General features: G+C 41.3%; 1 pseudogene; it reads right to left on the minus strand.

Annotated features, from left to right (window-relative positions):
• LOC141632201 (aspartate aminotransferase, mitochondrial-like) overlaps window positions 1–20600 on the minus strand; it is a 134191-nt pseudogene that overhangs the window by 56892 nt on the left and 56699 nt on the right.

Below are 20600 nucleotides of genomic sequence, written 5' to 3' on the forward strand. Positions count from 1 at the left end.
GCTATGATTGAGGATGCTCCTGAAAAAGATAAGCCGGAACCGAGTCAAAACAAAGCTGGAACGAACAAAGGGAAGAAAAAGGCGTCTACTGTATATCACGATCGATCGATACACCCGATCGATCGATCAAGTGCGAGTTACAGGAGCTTCTGGTACTGTCGAATCCGGTCGATCGACTGAGCAACATAGTCGATCGACCGAGGGCGCTGCTGATATTGAACAATTTCGTCCTCCAATGCCCAATAATCTGAGGATCACTTGTTTCGGGCACGATCGCCCGAAAATATTGAGGCCAGACATTGACCGATCGATGGGTCAGTCCCTGCTTCAATTACGACCCAATGTCGATCAATGGTTCATATTTGAGAGGGTCTGAAGAGGGGTCAAGCTTCAATAAGGAGAAGGTGGTGGACTTTCAGCCTAAGTCCACTGATGCCGGCATGCGAGATTTAGAGGAGAGGGCTAAGTTACTTCTTGCAGCCCCCTACCCGGAGAGATTGGTGCCAACGAAGGAACAGGTATCTTTCAATAAATTTGAAAACGTTATTCGTAGCTTGAATGTACAAGTTCCTTTTCTCGAATTAGTAAACCAAGTACCCGCTTATACTAAATTCATGAAACAACTTTTATCTAAAAAGCGGTCACTTGAAACTGTGCATACTGTCGCACTTACTAAAGAGTCGTGTTCTTATCTAACCCACACTGTACCCCACAAGCTAGAAGACCCAAGTAGAAACCTTTGCTTGTCCCCAAGCAAATATGAATGCAACTAAGGGTGAACAATGGAACAGGACCAACGCATCAGCTACAAATCATCCACTAGAACCAATTTAATGCGATAGCATGACAAAGTGGCAGTGAAAAGTGCAAACGAGTTAAATTAATGTTTCAAACTTACTGAACCGTCGACCTTGCAAGACTCAAAAGATGTCGGACTCTCACGGATCGCTCGTAACTCAAAATCAGGCATAAGGTGAGTATATATGTGAAAGATAGGAAGAAATCAGACACTCACCTAACTCGACCTATAAGAACATGCATGCAGTTAACATGAATAAAGTCTCTACAACGGTACATATGCATTCCAACCATACTAATGACCAAGACACGTGTCGAGGACTTACATTTGGGTAAGTGAGGTAATGGGTAAGAAGGGGCTAAAATGAATTTGGATATGTGTGGGGTTAATAGCCAGGCTAGCAACAACGGATCCAAATATAAACTGCATCCCAACTTCGTACTCATGACAGCAAGATGAAACGGTGCAAAATTATGCACTAAACTCACAAACACCAAAAATCGTCAACTCCCCATAAAATATATATAAGACATGGGAGTGTAAATCATTGTACAATTCTCATTCTTTTTCATATGTCATTTTTCTTTCTTTTTCTTCTTCTTTTCTTTTTCGCATTTTTTCGCTTTTCATTCCCTTTTTTTTTTCTTTTTCTTTTCATCATTTTTTCTCAACAATTCGACATTTTCCTTCTTTCTTTCTTTCCCTTCAATTCCTCCACCATCTTCTGAAATCAGATGAAATAACCATATTGCAATAGACATTCCAAGAACTACTCGTTACTAGCTCAGCTAGGGTAGGAAGTATTATAGAAAGTAGTTGATAGGACAAAAGGGGCAATTTGGCTATGTGAGGCTCATGGGTAGAATGAAATAAAGGGGACTGCCTCTCCTAACACGTGTCACCATCCACAGACCGAATGCATACAGGTATTAAGAAGACTAGACTCATGCTTATGCAAATTGATGTTACATGTCTTAAAGAGAGTACTACTCACATCCTAAATGAAACCGGTCATGAATGTCACCAGTTTAATAAGCTCTAACCTCAGAATGTAATGTAGCTTGCCGACATAATGAATCAAGTCTATTCGTTCAGATAAGGGAGAAACAAAAACTCGTAGATTATGCACATAGTCACGCCAGCTAAATGTCAAGAATATGCAGGGCTCAAGTAAGGGTTCAAAGTAGCGTCAATGTTCAAACGTTCCGACCCAAAATTAAACATGAAATTTATGAAATTTTAGAAAATTTTGTATGATTTTTTTGAAGTAAAACGAACAACAATGCATGCGGAATTAATAAACATGGAAACAGAAATGCAAGAAAACATGCAGACACAGATATGGATGCATACCTCCCCAAACCAAACCGTACAATGCCCTCATTGTACCAAAAATAGGGAAATAAATGCAAACTGAAAGGAAAAGGAGGAGTGGCGTCGGAAAACTTACAAAACGTCGTAAGGAGGGACCTCCCCAAACCGACCATGAACATGGGAGGTCAAAGAAAGTCAAGCAGTAGCTCCAAAGACTTAAAACAACAGCTGGAAGTCAAAACCCCTCGATCGAGCTCTTGGAGCAGCTCGATCGAGTGAACCAGTGCATTGGAAGGGCTCGATCGAGCAGACAACCACTCGATCGAGGCAACATGGGTTCGGATCAGGTCGATCGAGGATATTATCATTCGATCGAATGAAGGCTGCCTCAAAAAGTGCTCGATCGAGCACAATATCTTTCGATCGAGTACTTTGACCTGCAAAACACGTATAAAAAGCAAGAAAACAACGTAGGAAGTTCATAAAGCAGTGTCTAAAGTTCAATGTAAAGTCAAGGGAAAATAAAAGGTTCGACAAAAGCACAATAAAACAGTCCGGGCTGCCTCCCGGAGAGCGCTGGTTTAAGAGGTCCCGCACGACCTTTCTCGCATCAATTAATCGCGCGCGTCGAGCTCGTCGAAGCGCAAGACTTCAACGCGATTGTCTGCTTGAGTCGCCTCGTGGTAATGCTTCACATATTGGCCATTCACCTTGAATCTACGCCCCTCGGAATCTTCGAGCTCCACAAATCCAAATTTGGTAACAAACACTCACCGTATAAGGACCACTCCATCCGGACTTGACTTGCCGAAATAGTCTCACCGGGCATTAAACAAGAAAGACCTTTTGCCCAACATGGAACTCCCGAGGTAGGATTCTCTTGTCATGCCATCTCTTCGTCTTTTCCTTGTAAATGCGCGAGCTGTCATAGGCATTGAGCCTAAACTCCTCCAATTCATCTAGCTGCAAAAGACGATTCTGACCACACAACTTAGGATCATAATTAAGCTCACGAATTGCCCACCAGGCCTTACATTCCAATTCATCAGGTAAGTGACATGATTTCCCATAAACTAGCCTATAGGGTGACGCACCAATTGGTGTCTTAAAGGGAGTTCTATAAGCCCATAATCTGTCATCTAGCTTAAGACTCCAGTCCTTCCGTGATTTAGAAACTACCTTCGACAAGATCTCTTTCAACTCGCGATTAGAGACCTCTACCTGACCACTAGTTTGGGGATGATACCCCAAACCACGCCGGTGTTGCACACCAACTTTAGACAGTATGGAAGTGAGTTTCTTTTCTTTAAAATGCATCCCCCCATCACTAATGACGACCCTAGGGACACCGAAACGGGGGAATATGATCTTTTTAAACATCTTTATCACGGTCTTAGCATCACAATGAGGTGAAGCAATTGCCTCAACCCATTTTGACACATAGTCTACAGCTACTAAGATGTACCTGTTACCCTTACTGGATGGGAACGGTCCTTGGAAATCAATGCCCCAGACATCGAAAACCTCAACCTCTAAGATGCCATTTTGTGGCATCTCATGTCTCTTTGAAATGTTCCCTGATCGTTGGCAAGCGTCACAAGCTGAAACAAAAGACTTAGCGTCGGCAAACAAGGAAGGCCAAGAAAAACCAGGATCGGTACCTTAGCCACGGTGCGCGATGGCCCGTGGTGACCACCATATGAAGAGGAGTGACAGCCTTCCAGACTATTTTGGTCTCCCACTGCGGAATACACCGTCCTCAGAGACCGTCTGCACATTCCTTAAACAAGTAGGGATCGTCCCGTAATCGCTTAGCGTTATACGAAAACGCTTCTTTTTTTGATGAGAAAGGTCGGGCGGCGACTTGCCACGACAACGGTTAGCTATATCTGCATACCAAGGTTCTTGGTTAACAATAGACGATATAACAGCAATCAAAGTATCGTCAGGAAAAGAATCATCAATAGGTAGAGAATCTTCCCCTTCTTGTCGCATCAGTCGCGACAAGTGATCAGCTACCACGTTCTCAGCTCCTTTTTTATCCTTGATCTGCAAATCAAACTCCTGAAGAAGGAGTATCCATCTCAGTAGCCATGGTTTGGCCTCCTTCTTAGCAAGGAGATGCCTCAAAGCTGCATGGTCAGTAAAAACAGTGACTTCTGACACAACTAAATAAGTACGAAACTTCTCTAAGGCATAAACTACAGCTAACAGCTCCTTCTCAGTGGTAGTGTACTTCACTTGAGCCTCATCTAGAGTTCGGCTCGCATTGTAGATAGCATTCAAGGCTTTGTCTTTCCTCTGGCCAAGCACCGCTCCTAGTGCATAGTCACTCGCATCACACATGACCTCAAACGGCAAGTCCCAGTTGGGAGGCTGTATGATCGGCGCAGAGACTAAAGCCTACTTTAACCTGTTAAAAGCAGAAAGACAAGCATCGGTAAACACAAAAGGAGCATCCTTAAGCGAATCGTGTAAGTGGTTTAGCAATTTTGGAGAAATCCTTGATAAACCGGTGATAAAAGCCGGCGTGACCAAGGAAGCTCCTCACCCCCTTAACATTAACAGGAGGTGGTAATTCTTTGAATCACTTCCACCTTTGCTTTGTCAACCTCTATTCCCCTATCCGAAACTAAGTGCCCTAAGACAACTCCCTCGTTGACCATAAAGTGGCACTTCTCCCGATTCTGCACAAGATTGACCTCAATACAAATGACGCACACTTTCTCAAGGTTAGACAGACAGTTAGAAAAATCACTTCCATATACACTGAAATCGTCCATAAAAACTTCCATGATAGACTCAATATACTCTGAAAATATCCCCATCATACACCTTTGGAAGGTGGCGGGGGCATTGCATAAACCAAAAGGCATTCTCATGGTATGCAAAAACGCCCTTAGGACGGTAAATGTAGTCTTAGCTTGGTCGTGCAGGTGGATAGGGATCCGGAAGAACCCCGAATACCCGTCTAAATAGCAGAAAAATTTATGAGAAGCTAACCTTTCTACCATTTGATCAATAAAAGGAAGGTGAAAGTGATCTTTCTTAGTGGCGGCATTCAAATGCTGTAGTCTATGCACATCCGCCAACCAAATCTTTACTCGAGTAGGTATTAATTCATTCTTCTCATTCTTAACTACGCTTGTCCCTCCTTTCTTCTTCGGACCACCTGTCTGGACTCACCCATCTAGAATTACCGGCGTAATAAATAATACCCGCATCCAAAGAAATGCCTTCATTACCTCACCGTCACGACATCTTGCATCTTCCTGGTTCAGCCGGCGCGACCACTGTCTGCAAGGTTTGTGATCCTCCTCCAACTCTATCTTGTGCATACAAATATCGGGACTAATCCCCGTGATATCGTCCATGAATAGCCCATTGCTTTCCTGTTTTCTTAAGTACACTAACAAAGAGGTCACCGATCATCACTAAGCTTGCACCGACAATGACCGGATATTGCTCTGTATCGTCTAAGAAAGCATATTTAAGATGAGAAGGGAGAGGCTTACGTTTCGGTACCTTTACCTCAATGGAGCAAAGAGTGCTGATCATTTGTTCCACCTGCTCTCCTTCGTGCTCATCTAAATCATCAACAAGCAAATCCAACGCAGCGTCATCGTCGTGCCTGGGCTATCTCGCACACTCATCAAAAATCATAAGAGCTTCTAGTGGGTCCTTCATAAAAGAACCCGACCAGAAGTCATAAATAGACTCGTCAATGATATCGACCGAATAGCAAGTGTCCTCTATCATTGGGTGGGCTAAAGTGTTTGGGCAAATCCGAATGTGATAGCGTCATCCCCTCTCGCAAGAGTCGACGCCCTTGTCGACATCAATAATGACCCAACAGTGTACAAAGGAATGGTCTTCCTAAGATAATTTGGGTCCGAGTGTCCTCGCCTATATCCAAAACAATGAAATCTCCATCGGGATGTAGAGCTTGCCTATTTTCACAAGCACGTCCTCTAAGACACCTAAGGGCCTCCTAACAGATCTATCGGCCATCTGTAGGGTAATGTTAGTCACTTTGAAATGACTCATCTTCGATTTCTTGCGGAGACGGAAGGGGCATGACACCGACACGGCACCTAAATCGCAAAGGGCCTTATCAATAACCATATTACCTATGACACAGGTAATAGAAAAGCTGCCCGGGTCTTTCATTTTTGGAGGGGCCTTATTTAACAGCAAGTTACTAGACTCTTCCATAAATGAAATCGTCTCAAAATCACTCAAATTTCTCTTACGCGTCACAATATCTTTCATAAACTTAGCGTAAGTGGGTACCGAGTAACAAGTTCGGAAAAAGGACAAGCATTACGGAGGTTCTTCACGATGTCCACAAACTTACCGTATTGTTGCTCGATCTTTGCGTCCTTCAGACGACTTGGGAAGGGTACCCTGGTAGCGATGAGAGGTCCCGCAACTTTTTCTTTACCCTTATCAATGCGTGACGTCTCCACAGCAGGGGAAGATGACACGGTGGCGGTATTAGATAGTGAATTAGGATTTCCGCCACCTAAAGTACTGGATCGAGTACTTTTATCACTCGATCGACCATGTTTATCACTTGATCGAGTGATTTCTTCAGCATAGTTGCTCGATCGAGTAAGATTGTCGCTCGATCGACCAACTTGGAATTCTGCGCTTCTCGATCGACCGCCATTTTCACTCGATCGAGTGATAGGATGGTTTAAACTGCTCGATCGAGTAGTAGTGTCACTCGATCGAGTGGTTACAGCACACGCAGCAAGTATTTCCTTCAAAAACTCGTCTAAATCATCATCCGAATTATCGCGACTATCAAAACCTCGTCTTCTTCATGAGTAAGGTCATTTTGAAAATTCATTGCACCGATGGATCGCAAATTGGAAGAAGCTTGGCTTGGTCTGTCATCGCGAGTGTTAATCTGCGACTTGTTCTTTCAATTCGATATAATCGTTTTCGGATTGCCGTGACATACTCATCATAATGGATTTTAACTCGGCAATTTCTTCGTTTGCGAGAAGGAAGAATCGGTAGCGGAGTCAAGCGTGGAAGGGGTAGAGATGCTCTTTATCTCTTCATATAGCTGAGAGAAAGGAACCCCTTGCTTGTACTTCTTATAAGCAAGGGAGCGCTCTATGCTTGCCATACATTCATAAAGGCCGTGCCCTTCCTCGCCACATCTACCACACGGCTCTATATGCTCTGTAATCGTAGGCATCTTGGCAAATAAACTTTCAAGGCAAAAGTTAACCAGCAAACTAATCAAACTTTGCACAAATGAGATCGGCCTCAAGGAATAAATTTCCTGAGACGAGAGACAAACTTAATTAAAGCAACAAGTTTGCGCCACCTCCCCGGCAACGGCGACAAAATTTGACAGGTCAGTCGCGTACCTGTCAAAAATAACCAACTGGCTCTAACTAATATAGCTAGGGAAGTCGGATCGAATCCACAGAGAGGTAGGAAATTGTCGGCTAAATCTAAGTTCGTCAAGGTAACCAATTTGGGGGTTTATAAATGTGATTTCTAAACTAAAGAGAATAAGGGAAAGAGAATAAAAGGAAGGAAATAACAGATAGAGAAGAATAGCTAAGACAAACGGTTCACCATAATCATCCGGTCGAGTAATCTAGGTCTGAGGTCGATGCAAATACGGTCTAAGGGGTAGCGAACGTCACCTTTCGGTCCTTAATTCACCCTAAAGTGTAAACAGCTTAACTTTCGTCCTCACTGCAATACTCTATTGTTCGCTACTAGTCTACCTTTTCCAACCTTTCGGTCCAGGTCAAGGATCACTAGGAATTATAAGTCTAATTGCGTCGACTCAATTAGAAAGATACAGTTAATTGTAGCATTTAACCAACAAAGACGGTACCGGCATTAACCTAATGAATCGATTACTCTCCCTTCATATTACGGGTCCCCTATAGTCTTAGCATAAGAAAATTAGCTACTCATAACCATTGAATTATCAATAACAACGAACAGATGATTAAAACTAGACATAATGATAAAACTGACAACAATTCAATTGAAGCGATGATAACAATTTAGAAGAGGGGAAGAATTAAAAGCAATAGTGAAATTAAGAATAACAGTAGAGCGAAAATACCAATCGTATCCCAAATCCGAGTAGCAAAAGTAAAAGAGGGGCAAAATCCAAGAACAGTGACAAAAGCAGCGTCAAACTAACGTGTGTGGAAGAAGAAGGTAACATAGTTCACTCCTTCAGTCTTATACTAGAAATCCATCCTAAAACCTAATCTATGGACTAATTACAAAAGCCCATAATATGATTAGGCGGAAATCAGCTAAAGCACATGAAACCCCTCGATCGAGTAGGAACAATCTACTCGATCGAGCAATATCATCACCAAATCACTCGATCGAGTGAGAACAGACCACTCGATCGAGCACCTCTTGTAAAGACTCCTCGATCGACCCTTAAACCGCTTTCGATCGATCAATCTTGAGTATATAAAGCATTCGATCGAGCAATTAACCACTCGATCGAGCTATATAGGCACGTTAGGACTTGAATTGCTTCCTAAATTCAGCTCATGCGTCTTCCAAGTATTAGATTTCCAAGCTCCGGCTCCTTATTTTCCATGAATGCATACAATTGGGACAATTAAGGCTCGATTTAGCTCCTCTTCGGTCAATTCCTGCAAATTACAAATAACGGACCAAAGTAGAATATTCGGGGATATTTGTAGCCAGATGCTACATAAAAAGCACAGAAATGCGTGTAAAAATGAGGTGAAAACCTTATATAAAAGACACGCATCAGTACGACTGCCCCAAAAATATTGAGGCCAGACCCGACTGCTGATGGGTCAGTCCCGGTTCCGAATTACGACCCAATGTCGATCAATGGTTCATATTTGAGACGGTCTGAAGAGGGGTCAAGCTTCAATAAGGAGAAGGTGGTGGACTTTCAGCCTAAGTCCACTGATGCCGGCATGCGAGATTTAGAGGAGAGGGCTAAGTTACTTCTTGCAGCCCCCTACCCGGAGAGATTGGTGCCAACGAAGGAACAGGTATCTTTCAATAAATTTGAAAATGTTATTCGTAGCTTGAATGTACAAGTTCTTTTTCTCGAATTAGTAAACCAAGTACCCGCTTATACTAAATTCATGAAACAACTTTTATCTAAAAAGCGGTCACTTGAAACTGTGCATACTGTCGCACTTACTAAAGAGTCGTGTTCTTATCTAACCCACACTGTACCCCACAAGCTAGAAGACCCAGGTAGCTTCTCCGTTCCTTGTCGCATTGGTACCTTTTCGATTGAGAAGGCATTATGTGACTTAGGAGCTAGTATAACTGTAATGCCCTTGAGTCTTGCTAAAAAGCTCAAATTAACTAGGTTCACAAAGGACCGACATGACAAGGTCTGCGGATGGTCACCGATCTGCGGTCCAAATTATAGAGTCTTAGAAGACATTCCCGTGCAAATAGGAAAGTTCTTCTTCCCTGTAGACTTCGTTATACTTGATATGCCTGAGGATGACCATATTCCTATCATACTAGGTAGACCATTTCTGCACACTGCTGGTGCAGTCATAGATGTAGGCTCGGGAACCTTGACCTTCAAAGTAGGGAAGCGTTCCATTGTTTTTGCTCAACCTGCTAAGAAGAAAGACCCCATGTGGCCGGTGACTTGCAATACGGTTTCTGAAAAGAAATCCTACTTTGTGCTTCCTGATATGCCTGTCTCTATTCCTATTCCTGTCGTAACCCCTCCGCCCCAGATTGGGAGCAAATTGGAGGACGATTTGTCAATTTCTGATATTGCAGGAGCTGGTTTGGGGAAGGGAGAGCTGCAAGTTGCTCCAGCTGCGAAGGAGCCGATCATTTCATGAGGCGGTCTTGGTTGCCTTAGCTATGGCACTTATTAGGAGGTTGAAGATGAGCCGGTCAAAGCAACGGAGTCTAATCTGGATTCCGACGAGTCCGAAGAGGTCATTGCTTGGGATGATGTCCGACATGTTGACCCGTTGAGTTCTACGGACGTGGAACCTAAGAAGGGTGCAGCTGATAAGATGAGCACCGTTGAGGCTACCTCTTGTGGCCAGAAGCCGACCAAGTGGGCCATACCATGGCCATTCTTGATCAACTACTAGTTGATCACGTGCTTTATCAAAAACTTCATTTTATTGCTTTTAAACTATTTTATTGCTTTTGTGTGCGCGAGACTTCGCATTTAATTATTTTGTTTAGGATTTTTAAGTACTTTAGACTTTGCTTTGGGCTTTGCGCAATTTTTGGGCGCGTATTATTGTGCAATTGCAGGTTTTTAGACCTCATTAGCTTAAGTAATTAAGCAAATATGAAGAAATCAGAAGTTACAGCAGTATTTTCAGTCGATCGACTGGTCTGTATAGTCGATCGACTGGTCTGCAATTTCCAGGAGCTACTGTTCCTTTCACCTTGGTCGATCGACTGAGTGATGTGGTCGATCGACCGCCCTGCACTGCTGTACCTGTTCACGATCGCTCCCCTGCTGTGTTTGGTTGATTTGCGGAATTGAGGGAGTTTTCTACTCCACTTTATCTTCCGTCATTTTATTTATTTCTTCTATTTTCTCAATTGTGCACATAATACCGCTTCAAAGTTGTTTTCTCGGACTTATGCGTGGTCCTTTTGTCTTTTCAGGTACTTTTTGGTAGCATTGCTAGCTACTGAAACCTCCTAGCTCACGCTGGTTTGGGGAGGTTTCCTTTTGCTGCGCTTAAAGTCTTGTGAGTTCCCGATTTCCACTTCATGTCATATTTCTTTATTTTCTCGCAAATTCCCGTTTCTCTTTTCTTCATTATATGATTTTGCACAATGGGGACATTGTGCGATTTGGTTTGGGGAAGGGTTTTGCGTCGCATATCATTTGCTTGCATTCACGTTTACATTTTTGTTTTGCATTGCTTGCATTCACGCTTACATTTTTGTTTTGCATTGTTTTTTTTCATTTCTCATATATACAGAAAATTCAAAAAAATTGAAATATTCTATAAAAATTCAAAAAAAATTCACGTTTATTTTATTAGCATATAGATCGAGTCGGAACGGTAGTATTTCAATGATGACATTGCATTTGCATCTGCTTTATGCCTAAGCCGTGCTAATTGACATGTTATTAGTAGAATCGTATAAGTGCATATCCACGAGTTTTCGTTAATTATTTGCTGAACTTGAGACTTGACTTAGAATTTTGGCAAGCTACATCATATTTTCTAAGGTTTAGAGCCTATATCTGGTGACATCTATGACCAGTTTATCTAGGATGTGAGTAGTACTCCTTATGAGACATGTATCATAAATGCGCATAAATATGAACTTTATCTGCTTAATACCTGTATGCATTCGGTTTGTGGTTAGTAGACACATGTGGTAGAGGTTTCCCTTTATTCGTTTTGCCCATAAGCTTCACACTGCCAAAAATAGCCTTTTTGTCCCATTACTACATCCTACATTTAGCCTGCCCTTGTCAAGCTAGTAGTCTATGTTCTTGGGATTGTTACTCGGTTTTTGGTAGCATTTGCTCTTATTGAGATTATGATTGGATAAAAAGAATGAAGGAGGAAAGAAGCTCAAAGAAAAAGAAAGAGAAAGAAAGAAAAAAAATGATTCGAAAAAGAAAAAAAAAGAGAGAGTTTTGTACTGTTTACCCAGTCAATCGACCACTACATCAAGTCGATCGACTGGGTTCCGAAGGAAATCAATTCGCATAATTCAAAATCCTTATCTTATGGCGATTTTTGCTCCCATGTTGCATTAGAATCTTATGGGGAGTTGGTTGATTACTGTTATATTGGAGATTGTGAGTTTTGTGCTTGCTATAGCACCGTATCGATTGAATTTTGAGCAAGAAGAAGGATGTTGTCATATGGTTCCATTTTGGTACTAGCTTGATCACCTGTACCCCCACTTTCCCATAAATGTTTTGCCTCTTCTTACCCATACCTCACATATCCATATATACCTCGGCATGTGTCATGGTCTTTTGTTGGTTGGAATGCATATGTACAGTCATAGAGATTACTTTCATATTATATTGCAGGCATGTTCTTATAGGTCGTAGTTAGGTGAGAGTCTCTACAAAATGAATTCTTTCTATCCTCTTACATATATTCACCTGTGCTTATGTGTGATATGAGCGACCCGTGAGAGTCCAATTTGATAGGTCTCTATAGTTGAAGGTTCAGCAGTTTTTAACGACTTTATAACTCGTTTGCATGATTCACATTGCTAATTGATTGTTGGTTATTGCATTAAATTGGTTTAGGCTTTACATGTTGTAATTCGCTCTGAGATTGAACTCGTTCCATTAGGTAATTACATCGAGTCTAGTTCTTGCTTGGGGACAAGCAAGGGTTTGGTTTGGGGAAGTTTGATGCGTGTCTTTTATATGATGTTTTACACCTCATTTTACACGCATTTCAGAGCTCATTTGTGTAGTTTATGCTACTATTCTCCCTATTTCCGTCTACTTTCGTGTTTTTGTACATTATTGAAGAAATGTGAAGAATTCAACGGAAATTGAGCTAAATCCGTCCCCGAGTATCCTGCTTTGCATTTGACGTGAAGGATTCACTTAAGGAACGAGCTTGGTGCGCGTTTCAAGGCCGAAAAGACAAATCCACGAGATTATAGAAGCCAACCATCAGCTACTTCAGTCGATCGACCAATGCCTTCAGTCGATCGACCAACCTGCGGGTTCCAGAAGCTACTGTATACTGCAGATCAGTCGATCGACCGATCACCTCAATCGATCGACCACACCGCTACTTCAGACGAGAATTAAAAGATCGAGGAAAAGCAAGCCCATTGTGTTTAGGTTTTGATAATAAGTGTTACGCATATTTTCTATATAACGTAACCTAGAACATCAAGTCATTCATTCAGTTTTTACCAGTTTTACTTCATAAAATAATTAGGGTTCTAAGTTGTTGGGAATTTTTATACAATTTATCTTCGTTCGGTTTCTGATTCTTGCTCTGCAATTTCGGTACTCTTCTGCTCTTAATTTAGTTCGCTTTATTATCGTTTGTAGGAGAGAATTGCTAGTTAGTTTCCCGAAACCATAATTATCGTTTTATGTTAATCATCTGTTTAATCGTTTCAAGCATGAATTCAGTAGAATTACTAGTCAATTTATTCATTGTTGCTATTCTTAGTATGAGTAGCTAATTTATTCGTGCTAGGATGTAGGGGAATTATAGTGTAGGCGGCACTAGAATTAGGGAGCCCTAATCGCGTGTTGGTCGATCGACCACCCTACCCGGTCGATCGACTGACCACGTGAGGTTTACCTTCGTTTTAATTGATTTAAATGTTGTGTTTGACGAATCGAATGCATGCGACTAGTTGAATGCTTAATATATGACTGACCCATTAGATCGAAAGATAGGGAAAGTTGTTAGATCACCAATTAAAATGACTAAACTATGCTGAGATCGAAAGATAGGTAAAGTTTAGATTATAAGTCACTTTTCAGGACGAAAGTCAGTATTAGTGATATTAGGGACTTGTAGCGAGATCGAAATATGCTATTTGTTAAGAGTGGACCGAGAGGACCTCTTGTTTTCCCGCCTCATGTGTTTGATTTAGACCTGCTTAGTTTGCTGCCGCCGAAACTATAGTGAACCGACCATCCTTGCACCCCTTTAATATCTGTTTTTATCCGTCTTTTTTAGTTTATTATCTTTTATCGCCTTAGCTATAGATCAAATCAACTCAAAAACCCCCCACATTTTTGTTACCCTTATACCGAAATTAAACAACTAGAAATTACGTCTGCCTCTCTGTGGATCGACCCGACTGCCGCTAGCTATAGTTAGAGTTGGAGATTATAAATTTATTTTTGACACCTCATGACGGGTATCAATATGATTTAGAACTTAGGTTTTATGAGAGGCTATGTTGGAACCCTAATTCGTAGCAAAGTCCAACTCATAAGTTCATCCATCACGACTACTACCAACGTCCAATATAAAGTCGGACTCCTCACTAAACCGGGCTTTATATAAATACTTTCATTAAAACATTTAAAATAAACTTTAAACAATTAAAAAACAATTTTCGAAACATTTATAAGTCGTGTATAAAAACTCAGCATCTCAATGTTATAGTAGGAGAGCTATAACATTGAGCTCTTTTACTAGTAACGTTATAGCTGCAAAGCTATAACTTTACCAATTCAAGAAACTCATTCTTGATTACCATTACGAGATAATCACCTATACTATTCTAATCTTCAAGGAGATCTTCGAGTATAGGCTACGTCATCATCCAAGCTTGATTAATCTTTAGACGAACTCCGCCTTCACATACTTCTTGAATGAATCTTGAACCGTTTGATCTTTGAATAAAGGCTTGAACTTTACATGCAATTGTCACAATCTTCTTTGTTGCTCGTAATAGGTTAATTCTAAAACACTTAACAAACGATTACACGCAACAAGTATATAAAATGTAAAGCACCTTGACATCATCAAAATATAAACATATAAGCAATATGGTTCAACAGAGGTAATTGAGCAACTCCCGTACCCGGTTAATGTTAAAAGTGTACGTAGTTTTCTTGGTTATGCAGGGTTTTATCGCCGTTTTATTAAGGATTTCTCTAAAATTGCTCAACCTCTAACTCGGCTACTTCATAAAGATACACCTTTTGTGTTTACTGACGAGTGTGTTAAGTCCTTTGACAGGATTAAACAAGCTCTTATCTCAGCTCCCATAATCCGATCTCCGGATTGGAGCCTTCCTTTTGAGATAATGGTCGATGCCAGTGACTATGCAGTTGGAGCTGTTTTGGGGTAGCGAAGAGATAAGGTGTTACATGCCATCTACTATGCAAGTAAGACTCTTGATGATGCGCAAATCAACTATGCTACTACGGAGAAGGAGCTTCTTGCAGTTGTCTATTCTTTAGACAAATTTAGAGCTTATCTTGTTGGTTCTAAAGTTATTGTTCACACTGACCATGCAGCTTTAAAATATCTTTTGACCAAACAAGAGGCTAAGACACGACTTATTAGATGGATTTTGTTGTTACAAGAATTTGATTTAGAAATTCGTGATAAGTCTGGTGCTGAGAATGTTGTTGCAGATCATTTGTCTAGGCTGAGATTTGCAGGAAGAGAGATTTTGCCCATTGATGACTCTTTTCCAGATGACCATCTTCTAGCTGTAGCTACAAATACCCCATGGTTTGCAGATTATGCCAATTACATGGTAGGAGGTATGCATCCTCTTGATTTATCCTATGAGCAGAAGAAGAGATTTATGCATGATGTGAAGCGGTATTTCTGGGACGATCCATACCTGTTCCGGGAGTGCGCAGATGGTATCTATAGATGATGTATTCCAGAGGGTGAGGTACATGCCATCCTTTCTCATTGTCACTCTTCTTCTTATGGTGGTCATCATGGTCCTAGGACATTTGCTAAGGTAATACAATCGGGTTTTTATTGGCTTACTATCTTAAAAGATGCTACTACTTTTGTCCATTCTTGTGATGCGTGTCAAAGAACGGGCAATATCTCGCAAAGGCATGAGATGCCTCAAACTGGAATCTCAGAGGTGGAGATTTTTTATGTTTGGGGCATTGATTACCAAGCGTCATTCCCTACTTCCCATGGGAATCAATATATATTAGTAGTTGTGGATTATGTTTCTAAAAGGGTGGAGGCAATTGCCACTCCCACTTGTGATGCTAAATCTGTTGTTAAGATATTTAAGAAAATTATCTTTCCACGGTTTGGAGTGTCTCGCGCGGTGTTTAGTGATGGAGGAAAGCATTTCAATGAGCGTCATCTTAATTCTTTATTGAAGAAATATGGCGTTACACACCGTAGAGGATTGTCTTATCATCCTCAAACCAGTAGACAAGTGGAGGTTTCCAACAGAGAACTGAAACAGATCTTAGAGAAGGTAGTGAGCAAGAACAGAAAGGATTGGAGTCAAAAGCTAGATAACACCTCGTGGGCTTACCGTACTGCATTCAAAACGCTGATTGAAGCATCGCCTTACTGTGTAGTCTATGGCAAATCTTGCCATTTACCTGTGGAGCTTGAGTACAAGGCTATGTGGGCCATAAAGGAGCTGAATATGGATCCCTCACTGGCGGGTGAGAAATGACTGATGCAGTTGAATGAGCTCGATGAATTTCGACTGCATGCCTATGATAGTGCTCAAGTGTACAAGGAGCGAACGAAGAAGTGGCATGATAAGCATATTTTGCAAAGGGAATTTCAAGTCGGTGAGAAAGTTCTATTATTTAACTCTCGTTTGCATTTGTTTCCAGGTAAGCTGAGGAGTAAATGGTCTGGACCGTTCACTATTGCTGATGTGAACAAATTTGGGTCATTTACACTGCAAACTGACAAAGGAGAGACCTTCAAAGTGAATGGGCAACGATTGAAAATCTACTATGAAGGAGGTCGTGTTGGGGTAATAGAGGCCATTGACCTCTTTGCCATTGATTCTTCTTACTGATGAGGAATTACCGTCGTGCAGGACCGCAAAAACCAGCGCTACCGAGAGGCAGCTCGGACATTGTAATATATTATTTTGTAAATTAGGATTTAAATTTAGTTATCGCATTTACATTTACGCCTTTCATTGAATTTTGAGAGATGAGAGGAGAGGGTCTTATGCTGTTTTCAATTGTTTTTATGCAGGCTTTGACGGTATTTGCAGCTAAGAATCACAAACGATGAAAAAGGAAGCCACCAGCAGGTTCCTCGATCGAGTCAGCCCAGGCTCGATCGAGGCACCAACCCCGTCGATCGAGTGCACCCAGGGCTCGATCGAGGCATCAACTAGGGAATTAAAATCCCTTAAAACGAAAGTTGGCATGTGCTGAATTTGGTTCCTCGATCGAGTCACCTCAGGCTCGATCAAGGCACCAGTGTGAACCGGGTACCGCGTTTTTAACCAGCCGGTTTTCTCTATTATTTCTTTCTAATTATTCCTATTCTTTCTCATACTCTGTCACTCTGTTTGCCTTTTTCGACTGATATCTCCTCTTTCTCTCTTAATTCAACATCATCCATCATCAAATCTCTCATATAACTTGTGTTTATTTGCATATTAAGTGATTACATCAATCTATTGTGCTTCCTTTTGCATTTTCATTGCTCAAATTAACAAGGTAAGTCCCGTTTTGCCCTTTAATTGTTCCGGAAAATTTGAAATTTCTTGCCTAAATCTTAAGTTTATTGCTTTGAATCTTCCATTGCTCATATACAATTGCTATTTCCTTGCTTTTTAGCCCTTTATTTGTTGAATTAAATGCCTAATTTGCTAATTTGGGAATTAGGGTTCTTCCAAATCCGGGTTGAATTTATGCATTAAATTGGTTAGAAATTTGTGTTCTTATGCTTGGAATGTTCATTATTTGATATATAATCATGATCCCCTAGCTTTTTGGATGGTTTAATTGTGATTTTCGGTCTTAAAAATCGATTTTTCGACCCATTCTTGCCAAAAACCGGGACTGTTTTTGTTTCATGGCTTGGGTGTGATTTTATATTTCTCTTTTGCAGGTATGTCCACTAGTGGGCAAGGCAATAAGAGGTCACGGGAGTGGCGCTCTCCCGTTCGTCCGCCGGAGGTGGTTGAGTCTTTCGAGGAGGAGGAGGATTTATCACCGTTTGACGACTTTCCTTTTATTGAGTTCCGTGACAAAGAGCAACGGGATAGGTTCGAGTTCTTGATGACTAAAACCATGAATGCCACTCGGTGTGTGGATCGGAAAATATTGCGAACCTTCAAGATTGATGACATTATGTTGGGTATGTTTGTTGAAATTGGATTGCAGGGTCTTTTTCTACTACACGAGTTATCATATCGTGCCTTGACCCTCGAGTTTTTGAGTTCATATGCTTACTTCCCTAGTAACCATCTTTTTCGGTTTAGATTGCTTAATGTAGAACGGTCTTTGACTTTTGACCGTCTTTCCGAAATTCTGGGGATTGATAAGCATTCTGATGGGGATTTGTATAATGGTAGTGGGATGTCTGCGATCCGATATTTCCCTTTATTTACTGGTTATGCGGATGCAGACATTAGTAGTATGTCTTTGTTGGATGTTCAACATGTTTGTCTTTGGCTTTTCCTACGGTATTTGAGTTATTTGCTTTACGGGAGGCATGATAAGAGAAAGGCCTCTTCCTTAGAGGTCTTGATTTTAGCTAGTTACTTGAACCCATTTCAGAAGAGGACCTTTCAGTTTTCTCCCCCTGCTCTTGTTTGCCAAGCTTTTGACCGTATGATTGGGAAACATGGTGATTTAGATTGTGGTGCCCTCATTACTAGGATTGCTCGGGTTTTATGTTATTTTGAAGGGGATGATCCCTATGAGCCTATGGATGACCATGAGCCCTTAGCTGATGACGACCACCTGCGCTACGATATCTCCTACATTGACATTAGGAATGGGAAGGATCATTATTGGAAGGTCCGGGGTCATTCTTATATGCTTTTGCCTTGTGACCGTTTGCCGGCTTTGGATCCTCTTGAGGAGAGTACAGCTAGGGAGAGACCCCCACCTGTTACTTATTTGATCCCACAGGACCTTTTGGTTACTTTTCTCAGTTCTAGCACTACTACTACTACTGGTGGCGTCGGAGACATCGTCAGCCTACCACCCACTTACCTGGTTCCTACCAGCCCACTACTCCTCCTCCTCCTCCTCCTCCTCCACCTCCTACAGCCTTTCCTACCCAGGGTTATCACTTTGACCCAGTCCTTGCTAGAGAGGTGAGGATTCATGAGGGTATCAACACCGCATTGACTGAGTGGCGTATGTGGGAGCAGATGGAGGCTATGACTCTTGCTGCAGAGGGACAGTACACGGGCACTTCTCCTAGCTACTACACCACACCTGGTGATGATAGCCATGTCTTCCACCTTTATGGTGTGACTCCTGCTGAGTTTGGATAGTTTAGTACTGATTATGGTGCTTTAGGTCGTCCTTTCTACACTCCAGTCCGTCCCCATCAACCGTCTTCTGTCTTTCTAGAGGATGTGGGTGTTCCTTTATCACAGCATGGGCAGTTTGGGGCTTCTACTTCTGCTGCAGCAGCTTTTCCAGGAGGTGGCTGTTCTAGAGGCCGTGGTAGACAAGCCGGCCGTTCTAGAGGTCGTGGGACACCTGTTACCGACCCTGAGCTGTTGGCTATGTGTGTTGAGATTGATGTCTTCGATGAAGCCAACCTTGATGATGATGATGATGGAGCTCAGTAGTGACAGCTGGTCACTACATCCCTCACTTTCCAACTGGTTTGGGGGAACCTTTTGCTTTACAGCTGGTACTATCTTTCTTGTTTTTGTTTTTATTATATTTCTTATTTTCCCTCTTCCCTTTGTTAGTAGTGTCCCATAGGTTGCTGGGTTTCTGTGTGATTGCTATGCTGTAGGCGTCACAATGAGGACACTGTGACATTTAGGTTTGGGGGAGAGTATTTATTTCTGTTGTGCGTTTATTTTATTGTTGCGTGTAAAAAAAATCCAAAAAATTGAAAAATTTATAAAATACAAAAATATGTTTTTATTTATTTTGAGTCGAGTCTTGGTGAATTTTTTAACAATGATGATAATTTGCTTTGTTTATGCATTTGAATCCCATTTAGTTGTCCATGTACATTGTTTTGACCTGTTAGCTATGATTAACAAAGCTCTTTACTCAAGTCTTGACCATCACAATATGCCTTATGTCGAGTAAATTTGACTTTATTTTGTTGGTAAACCACTTAAATTTCTGAGGTCTTTAGAGCTTTCTAGGCCGGGAACATTAATAAACCGGTCTCATTGTTATTTAGGCTGATGAGTGTGGTCTCCTTGTGCAATATGTAATATCAAACTGCATAAGTGTGACATTTGTTTCTTAGCTTTTGTGCGTTCATATGATTGAGTACCTGAGGAAAGGCGGTTCTTATTGTTCAAATATGTCATACATTACCCAGTTTTTGTTAGCCCGTTTAAACCATGTAGCCATTTTATATCCTATTTCTTAGCTACATTCCATAATTTGCCAACCTTTTTCGGGACAGTCGCAGTTGCTTTAGTCTTTGTTGTTATAGCTGCTTTGGTTGGGCTGGGACTTTTATGTCATGTGGGTAGTAGCTATCTTTTTGAAGCAATTGTGTGACCTCTTATGTTGAAAAAGAAAAGTATTATGAAGCATTGATAAAGAAAAAAAAGGAAGAAAATAAAAGAGAAAATAAAAAAAAAACGGAAAAAAAAAATGAAAAAATCGAAAGAAAAGATTCGGAAAAAGGAAAAAAAAATTCTTGCTTCATCAAGTTTTGTTAGGAGGTCGTGAGTGGTAATTACTGGAGTCTAATGCACATTTGGAGAGTCTTTTCATTCTCTCATATGTTGTCAAAGTTGAGATGATTTCTCCAATTGGATGATTGTATTATATTCTATAAGATTTGGCTATTGGTTTAGCTCTGCGACTACCGTCTGAGCCTCACATACCCATACG

The sequence above is a fragment of the Silene latifolia genome, chromosome Y (assembly GCF_048544455.1).
Source record: "Silene latifolia isolate original U9 population chromosome Y, ASM4854445v1, whole genome shotgun sequence".
Lineage (NCBI taxonomy): Eukaryota > Viridiplantae > Streptophyta > Magnoliopsida > Caryophyllales > Caryophyllaceae > Silene > Silene latifolia.